General features: G+C 35.2%; 1 long non-coding RNA gene across 1 annotated transcript in view; it reads left to right on the top strand.

Annotated features, from left to right (window-relative positions):
- LOC115299923 overlaps positions 1 to 4823 on the top strand; it is a 77328-nt gene extending 72505 nt beyond the window's left edge. The window contains exon 4 of the long non-coding RNA XR_003912435.1: positions 4655 to 4823. This is a non-coding gene — a long non-coding RNA (uncharacterized LOC115299923). The remainder of the gene's footprint in view (positions 1 to 4654) is intronic.
- Positions 4824 to 8501: the final 3678 nt, after the last annotated feature.

The following is an 8501-nucleotide window of genomic DNA, read 5'->3' as shown; positions in this document are numbered from 1 at the left end:
CTTTTTTAACATTACACCAGTACATAGTTTAGTAAACCACCCAATGATTACTTAAATCTCCAAGAGAATACGCCTATGTTTTATTTTGTCATGTCCATTTAATTACACTTAAAGATGCTGTGAAATTAGGGGTGCCTGGGTGGCTCAGTCAGTTAAGCGTCCAGCTTTGGCTTAGGTCATGATCTCACAGTTCGTGGGTTTGAGCCCTGCGTCGGGCTCTGTGCTGACAGCTAGCTCAGAGCCTGGAGCCTGCTTCACATTCTGTGCCGCCCGCTCTCTCTGATCCTCCCCTATTCCCACTGTCTCTCCCTGTCACTCAAAGATAAATAAAAGAATATTAAAAAATTTTTTTTAAAACGATGCTGTGAAATTATATGTTAACTTGCAGATTTTTGTCCAGCATAGAAGATGGCTTTACTGCCTTGAAAGTCATGGGGGCCAGCTTTGTGGGTGTCTGACCCAGCAATCTTATTCGAACACTTCTTAATGCTTTTCCAAATGGACGAAGTAATCTCAGTTTCCCAGCTGTTCTTTACTATCTTATCTGTCCCTACTTAATTAATGATTTGAATAAAATAGCCATCACCTTGTATTTGTATGAAGGGCTACATTTTTACCTTTTGGGAAATTAAACTTTGTTGGCCCTACATATCATAGTCAAAGTTATGAGAAATAATGTCCATTACTGTAAAAAAAAAAAAATTAAGCAGCAGGGACATTGAATAATACATTTTAGGGGCATTTCAGCAACTTCCTTTTCCTCCCTCAAAATAAGTTTGTTTGTTTGTTCTACTCATTCCCCTAGTGGAGTCTGAAAGCACATAAAGGGAAAAATAGGAAGAAAGATTGAACCTCCCCTTCCTTTCAACATTGTTTCTAACCTTCAAAAGATGTATTCCATAATTTTAAACATACACCAATGGGCACGATCAAATATGCCAATGGGACCAGAGTTAGAGGGTGTATAACTAGAGTAGTCTATGAATCTGCTGATGAACTGGTGACCATAATGACATCACCTCCACACTGGAACCATGTGTTCCAAATATGTGTATTATGGTGTTACATATATGTTAGATTAAATATTATGAGATATTGTGTACTCCAATGTTCAAACCATCTGAGATGACAGATATCTAATGGATAAAGCAGATATTAAACAAGAAATTATACAAATTAAATTATAACTGAGAAGGCAAATTGCATGAAATGATGATAGTGATTGTGGAAGAACCAAATATCAGAACAATATCTGAGGAAAGAGTGGAAAATAAAATTCATGAAAACACAAATTAACTTAGTTATCAAAATGTATCTTAAATTCATGTAAATTATAATTAAGTAAAAACAAACATATTGCATCAAATTTTCATCCAATTGAAATATTTTAGTTGAAAATAAAGCCCACGTGCCTACAGTGAATTAAGCAAATAAAAGTTTATTTTCTCATGCAAACAGACATCCAGAGATAGACACCCAGGGGTGACTACAGATGCCCACTTATACTTTCAGAAATACAGGATTTTTTTCTCTCTCCCCAACTCCATCCATCAGTATTTTGTCAACTTTTATACTCTTGCATATTGCCTCATGGTCACAAAACAGTTGCTGCCATACTTCTGAACATCAGTGTCCCAAACAAAAAGTAGAAGGAGTGAATGGCTATCCTATGCAGCAGACTATTTACATTCTATTGGTCAAAACTGGGTACTATGTCCATTCCCAGAACACTCGGGGGCTAGGGACTGGTTTGGATGAATTGTGACAATGCTCTGAATTACATTCCTTGAGCTCAAGGGGCATATGCCAGTACCTAAAGAAATCAAGGTTCAGGTAACAAAGAAAAAGACTTGGTGGGGCAAGATGATAAGAAGATAACAGTTGATATTTGCCATCAGATATCCTCTACAAATTGTCTATAATTTAATAAGCTAGAGAGTTTGAAATTTTATTTAGGTGATCTTTAAACTAATTCAATCTGTTAGGCAGGTACACTTTATTATTACACTCTATAGAAGGTAAGTATGAACTGTTTTGTCATTTCAGTAAAAAAATATGTATTTGAATACCACCTGTCAACATTTCTCTTTAGAAGAGCAGGTGGTATTTTTAGCATTTTAGATTTTAAATCAACTTGTGTGTTTTTATTTTCTCCTGCCTGCCTACTCATTTAGATTAGTTCTGTATGCTTTATGTGTATGAGGAAGTTAATTCATGGGAAATATTTCAGAAAGACATCATAAAAAAGGCAGCTCTTCACATATGTTAAAGAAATATGATTCGTGTATATTAAGAAGGAAGACAGACTAAAATGTAAATAAAATAATTTTGTGAAAGGAAAAAGGGCTCAAACAGATAGCAGAAATGATCAACTCTGTTAGCATATGATTCAGACAAAGTAACCCGTCACCCAGATTTTCACAGGTAGCATTTACACCATCTACCACATAGTAAAAATGGGCAGAGAAAGGGACAGAGGTAGGAAAAGAGATAGAGGAAGGAAGGAGTGAGTAATAATTTATAAAAAATGTCTGACTAATCAAAATTAGTAAGGATAGATTGTAGATTTTGATGGCAGTTTTACAAATGATGACTCCTCAGTGTTCATGACATGCGTTCCACTACCTTATGGGCCGTACTTGATTGGAGGGCATGAACTCTCCTGTTTATCAGGTAACACAGGAGAAATAAGAAAGCATGTGGAGAAATCTGAGGAAAGCCCTCAAAGGAATGTTGTAGCATTGAACCAATCATGAAGTATTAGAAATGCTAAACAAAAACAGTAAATCAATAGGGAGAAAATACGATTTTATGGTTTTGTTCTCAATTAACCAGAATAGTGAAGGGAGAAGCTGGAAGCTGTCACACAAATACACATATATGACAACAATTGTGGCTGCTCACAGCAACATTTGAGGACTCAAGAATTTCTTCAAATGGCACCAGAAAGGTCAATAGATTGCATACTGAGAGCAATAACATAAACTTATTGGAAAAGCAGATGAAAACTATTGATTGCATTCATTAAAACAAGAGATATTTATGGGAGTGAGTTCTAATGCTTTGAGAAGAAAATTCACACATAAAAATTTGACTATTTATTGTAAATGTGTGCCAAGAGGCTTTCTCTACTGATTTTCATGCCCATCAAACTGAGTTCAAACTCCTTAACAGTCAAATCCCTTCTGCCATAGTGTACCATGTTCTAATGTGTGCTTCATGAAATACTGATCCTGCTCTTTAAAAAATAAAGTGTTGTTTAGTAAAAATATATATATTTATTAAAAATATCATAATCCTATATCTATATATTAACATACAACACACATCTCCTCTTAGAGAAGAGTGGCTCATATTAAAAAATAAAAGCTATAAAGATTCCTGCAAAAAAAAATTTTAAGCTCATTAATTTGTTTAGTTAAAGTTCTATGTTTATTTGCACCCAGAGCAATCTCTAGTGTTAACCACTAGCATCTGAAGAAATTAATACTCCAGTCTAGGAAATTTTAATTTTTTTTAAATGTTTTATTTATTTTTGATACAGAGAGAGACAGAGCATGAGAGGGAGAGGGGCAGAGAGAGAAGGAGACGCAGAACCGGAAGCAGGCTCCAGGCTCTGAGCTAGCTGTCAGCACAGAGCCTGACGCGGGGCTCGAACCCACAAACGTGAGATCTGACCTGAGCCGAAGTCGGAGGCTTAGCTGACTGAGCCACCCAGGTGCCCCTCCAGTCTAGGAAATTTTAGTCATGCCTCAGGACATTGCTAGCATTCCCTTTTACAGCGTCTTTCCATATATCTAGCACTCTCCATATATAGATGTCTTACTTCTCTTGTTCTTTAAATTTTGTGCTCTTCTGTCTTTTTTGCATTTACCTGCCTTCTCTCCCCAATCTGCCTGCATATCACTAGCATTAAAAACTTTCACAAACTCTCCCCTAATAATCTATCCTATAAAATAAAAGACAGCTTTACATAAAAGGATGTTCAATATATACTTTCCATTAGCAAAAACCTAAGACTGCTTCAATGTCCTGTAGAAATGGTTTAGTATTTAGAATATTTAGAATGGTGAAATAAACAGCCATTAACATTATGAAAATTATAAAGAAGTTTTAAAATGTACAACTGTAAGTTATTTAAGTTAATAAAATATTAACTTAAAAAGCAGCATATAAGTAAAAACAGAGAAGGAGGCAAACTATAAGAGCCTCATAACTACAGATAATAAACTGAGGGTTGCTGAGGAGGAGGTGGTTGAATGGGTTAAATGGGTGATGGGCATTAAAGAAGACACTTGTTGGGATGAGCACTGGGTGTCATTTGTAGGAGATGGATCACTGGGTTCTACTCCTGAAGCCAAGACTACATTGTATGCTAACTAACTTGAATATAAGTAAGAAGAAAAAAACTAAAATATAAAGCAGCATATAAAATTATATGCATACAATTTCCTCAAATATATGAGGTAAAACAGAGAAAGGTTAAAGTGAACTATCCTCAAGTGATAATTATGGTTTTATTTGCATTTAAAATCTTAAGGTGTATTTTTTCCTAAACATCTAGATTTTCAAAACCCTCTACAATAACATTAATTTTATAACTAAAAATCAAAACAAAATGAAAAAACAGACAAATCCTTTATTCATTCTTCAGGACCAAGTTAATTATCTTTGTTGTCAAGAAGACTCCCCTAATTCCCTCTCACAGATGTCATCGCTTCTGCTTCCCAACTCCAGAGCACTGTGGCGTTGGTCTCCCACGGCACCTCTCACAATCAACTTTGAACCAGAGACAACTGTGTAATTGTCTCACCTCACTTTTACCAAATTACATTCTATTTTGTACCTGCTGCAGTGTTTAACAGAATGCCTCTTATAAAGTAGACATTTAGGAAAGTATTTGTTTAATGTATATTTTCTGTCTGAAATTTATTCTCTTTTGTCAACATGTTTTTAAAAGAAATTGTATAAAATCGAGTGGTATATAATTATACCCATTCACATGGGAAGATGCTCAACATCACTCATTACTAGGAAATACTAATCAAAACTGCAATGAGATATCATGTCACACCTGTCAGAATGGCTAAAGTCAACAATACAAAAGACAACAGATATTGGTGAGAATGTAGAGAAAGGGGAACCCTCTTACAGTGTTGGTGAGAAAGCAAACAGGTGCAGCCACTCAGATAAACAGCATGGAGGTTCCTAAAAAGTTAAAATAAAACCACCCTATGATCCAGCAATTGCATTACTAGGTGTTTACCAAAAGAATACGAAAATACTCATTCAAAGGGATACCTTTGATATTTAGAGCAGCATTATCTACAATAGCAAAATTATGGAAAGATGGAAAGAGCCCAAGTGTCCATTGATGAATGGATACAGATGTGGCGGTGTGGGAGGGGGAGAATATTACTCAGCCATAAAAGAATGAAATCTAGCCATTTATTACGACATGTATGAAGCTAGAGAGTATAATGTTAAGTGAAATAGGTCAGTCAGAGAAAGACAAATGCCGTATGATTTAACTCATATGTGGAATTTAAGAAACAAATGAACAAAAGGAAAGAAAAGAGAAATACAAGCCAAAAAACCAAACTCTTAACTATAGAATACAAACTGATGGTTACCAGAGTAGAAGTGGGGGGGAAGGATGGGTAAAACAGGTAATGGGAATTAAGAAGTGCACTTGCTGTAATGAGCACAGGGTGATGTATGGAAGGGTTGAATCACTATTGTACACATGAAAATAATGTCAACTATATGTTAACTGGAATTTAAATAAAAGTATATACACACACACACACACACACACACACACACACACACACACACACACACACACACCCTCCCTAAACTATGTGTGTACAGCTAAAGCAAGTACACTCTAAAACGGGATCTGGAATAAAACACTGTTCTCAACTAACTGTGGTCAACAGAAAAGTTTGATAGGCCCTGCACTTGGAAATACACAACCTATCTATTCTGCTACCCAGCAGTACCTCCTACTCCTCCAACCAAGGAGCAACAAAGTTAGTTTTCCATAATCTATACTTAGTCTTTAAAAATACACTCTAAATGTCAGTAAAATTTAATCTAAGTTTTAAACCACAAATATGAATAAATACCCTCAAATCACCAAAAAGTTGGGGAAAATTAGCATTATAGAATGAGAGAAACCTGACAAAGCTATTTACAGATTTCAAATACAGGCAGGAATACTCCTGAAAAACACATTTAAAAAAGGTACATGTAGGAAAGTAAGTGTAAGTAACTATGAGTAAGTAAATGTTAAGTAAATGTAATTAATACCCTCAGAGATATTCAAAGGCCTCTCAACAACAACAAAGATCATTATGTGGATAAAAAAAGAACCTATTAGAATTGGTAGAGAAAAAAAAAGTTTGTCAAAATAAAATTAAATGGAAAACAAGTAAATGAACCAACAAAATAGACTGAGGAGCAGACTAAACAACTGAATCAACTGCTAAGATGGAGACTGACCCAAAAGATTTCCCCAAAATTCAGTGCAAAAACACAAACAAATAAAAAGCAGGGGAAAAGAAACAAGATATAAAAATGACAGAACAGGACACTGTGAAATATGTCTAGTAAGACATACATATACATTACCTATACATATGTACATACACATAGATACATATGCACATGGAGATGAAGACAGCAGTTATATACACATACATATAAAACACACATGTCTATATATGTATATGTGTATATAAATATGTACATGTGCATTATGTATATACACATGTGTGTAATGTACATTTATGCATTTCAGTAGACATATTTTACAATATACATAATACATTTTACGTATAATATATTTTACAAAATATGTAATAGAAGCTTGTATAAGAACAGAAAGTACACCACCAGAAAATACAGAGAACCTTATACTTAATATACAGACAATGAAAGTACATTTCAAACAGCTATGGACTATATCAAATGACTGCATTACAGTTCTCCTTCCCAGCCCTCCTCCCTGTCTCTCTGACATTAATATGCTTCCTGGTAAAAGGCTTTGATCCATAATACCTGACAAAATATATCAAAGGAGAAGTCTATTAATTAAAATATTAAAATGCAGGTTTTATTACACTACCATTTTCCCTAAGGAATTAGTGGAGAAACAGAAAGTAAGGATCAGTAAACAGATTGGGGAAGTCTCTTCCATAACAACACTGTTATAGACATCTTAAACATCATAACAATCAAGAAGCACTAACAAACAAATTTGTTAATAGAGATGCAAAATCTACAGTCAAGGATGTCATGATGTCAAAAGATTTGAAGGGAATGGCATTTTCTGATATTTGATTGCAAGAATACTTCACACAGAATAATATGCTAGGAGCTGGGAGTTGGAATGATGGCAGCAATGTTGATGATGGGTTACAACAAGCCAAAGCCACTATATTACCTCAGTGTGATTTTCTCAAAATTTCTGTTAAAAATAGTATGGAAGAGAAGAACAAGAGAAGTGCTCTTGTAGTCTTGGATGTTTCCCACCATATCCTGTTGTGCGTGCCCAAGTTTGCTAGTAAAAAACTACTACATGTGTACACTCAGCCAATGAGAGAGTCCCTGTGCTAAGGGTCTGAGGATAACATAAATGCCACCTTATTACACTGTGAAGGAAGGCAGAGACAATGTGGCTGGCAAAGGCAGTGTTATACATGGTGGGAAGCACTACAGTACAGTCAGAGGATGATACAGCATGGTGATTTAAGTCCCTCTTTTCTGTATGGATTTGAGCTGCCCTTTCTATCTTAGAAATGTAACCTTGGTCAGGTTGCTTAATCTCTCTGTGCCTCAGTGTCCTCATCGATAAAGTGGATTTATTGAGGCCTTATTTATAAAGATCTTTTTACTGTTAAATTACAGCATGTTTGCAAAACATTAGTAACATAATGATATCTCAATGCATGTCAACTGGTGGTGACGATAGTGAGATAGTGATGGTGATGACGATGATGATAATAATGTAACCACTCAGGGGTAAACACCCCACTTGGTTTACCAACAGGCAGTCTTGATGTTACAGTGATCCCAGATAGGTTTAGAGGCACAGATGCCTCCATTAATGACAGAGGGTTGAATTTTCTTTGCCATCACTCCATTTTATTTATTTGGCCCTATTAGGTTGAAGAATACCTGAATCTATTAAGGAATAGCTACAGATTGCATTAAGTAATCTGGAATGTCAAATGGAATGTTATAACAAGTAGCCCAATTCTTGTTAATTATCACGATTAACAACCTTAACTTTGAAAGTTCTCTTTAGCGGTTAATCTGCTTGTGAAACCATTTGGAGGTTACTCCAAACGAAGTACTACATTGAATGATGGTTAAATCTGTAAGACTTGGGGAATAAACTATTTCCCTTAGTTCTAACGCACCTACCAGGAGTGAATTCAGAATGTATATCTTTTTCTCTTTTTTTAATTATTAAAACAAGAACGTCTCAGGAA

This window comes from Suricata suricatta, chromosome 1 (assembly GCF_006229205.1).
Source record: "Suricata suricatta isolate VVHF042 chromosome 1, meerkat_22Aug2017_6uvM2_HiC, whole genome shotgun sequence".
Lineage (NCBI taxonomy): Eukaryota > Metazoa > Chordata > Mammalia > Carnivora > Herpestidae > Suricata > Suricata suricatta.
This window is presented reverse-complemented; position numbering and strand designations above follow the sequence as displayed.